Source organism: Mustela putorius, unplaced genomic scaffold (assembly GCF_011764305.1).
Source record: "Mustela putorius furo isolate JIRA1106 unplaced genomic scaffold, ASM1176430v1.1 tig00003870_pilon_pilon_pilon, whole genome shotgun sequence".
Lineage (NCBI taxonomy): Eukaryota > Metazoa > Chordata > Mammalia > Carnivora > Mustelidae > Mustela > Mustela putorius.
This window is the reverse complement of record NW_025422022.1, coordinates 1,975,667-1,977,129: the sequence shown is the minus strand read 5'-3', so window position 1 is coordinate 1,977,129 and position 1,463 is coordinate 1,975,667. Positions and strand designations below refer to the sequence as shown.

At 40.3% G+C, this 1,463-nt stretch overlaps 1 pseudogene; it reads left to right on the top strand.

The window, feature by feature from the left end:
- The first annotated feature begins 805 nt into the window (after positions 1-805).
- Positions 806-1,252, top strand: LOC101691407 (annotated as a pseudogene).
- The last annotated feature ends 211 nt before the right edge of the window (positions 1,253-1,463 follow it).

Here is a 1,463-nt window from a genome sequence, read left to right as displayed (position 1 = left end):
ACTTTGTGTGGAGGAATGGAGTTTGGCTACATATTTACCTATTTATTTATGTATCTATTTACTAGGCTTAAAATGAAAGGAATTTGTTCTTTCACATTTCTGGAGGCATTTATATATATATATATATATATGAGAATATATATGCATATATATATGAACAGGCACATATATATATACCTGCACACACACACACATTCATGTTGCTCTGCAGCCCAATTTTAGATTAGTTTTTGACTGAGCTATAATTACTACAGAAGAGTACACAAATCTGAAACTCAGAGCTCAATGAATTTTCACAAAATGAACATTCCCATGTAATCTAAATTAGGATCCAAATTCACAATACCCAAAGAAGTCCTCCACATGCCCTTTCCATCACTACCCACCTCCAAAATGTAACCATGATCTTATTTCTACCTCTGTAAAAGTAAATTTGCCCGGTTTTGAACTTTATGTGCATAAAATTATTTAGATTCCAAGATGACGATTGTCCTTAGGAAGCATACAAACTACCTGGACAAACAAGACTTGCAGAAACGAAATCACACTAAAAATGTAACTAATAATTAAAGCTCATGATTCCCAGGCACTTTTTTAGAACCCGATAAACTGATTCTAAATTTCCCTGGGGAGCCACAACTCTTCCTCATTGACTCGTGGGGCACTCTTAGTGGAGGCTGCCTGGAGTTGGGTGGGCTGGAGATGCAGGTACATGTGAAGATTTCTGGGCAGCTTAGTGGGGAAACCATTGGGTCACCTTGCCCTCATCTCGACCTGTCCTGTGTCAGCGAAGGAGAGCGTCCAAATGAGCAAGAGAGCACAGTGGAACAATACCTGGAGAAGACATGTTATTCATACTCAGGCTCATACCAGCGGCTTATAGCTTATACCAGCTGGTGCCTGCTGGCCCTGGGGGTGAGGACGAAGCTGTGCCTCCAAGCAAGCAAAGCAAAAAGAGTTTGCGCATGAATCGTAACAGGCTGAGCATCCTCAACATAGGAGGAGGAACAACATGGCTGTGGAAAAAAAAAAAAAAAACTGGTTGAAAAGCAAGCAGAAGGCAGAGTATATGCTGCACAGAGGAAATCAGCTCAAAGAAGGGAATGAACGGCTGGAAGCAAAATTTAGATTGCTAACTAAGGAATTAAGTGTACTGAAAGATTTTTTTCTTGAGCATGCACACAACCTGTCAGAGAACATGCAACCCAGTAGCGCTGAAAATACAACAACTTCTGATAGTGCAGGACAGTAGACCTCATACTGTCCACACTTCCCAACTTGTGGTGTGACCACCTACCTACACCCCTCGTATCAATAGCCGAACACTCTCTTATTCCATTATTCAAAGATCCACTGAAGGTTGTTTTCTAGGATAAGCACTGAAGACTAGTTAGCTAAAAATATTAGGCATGTGATTTGAAGATCTAGTTTTAAGTGATGGGGATTTTTTTTTTTGAGGGGAT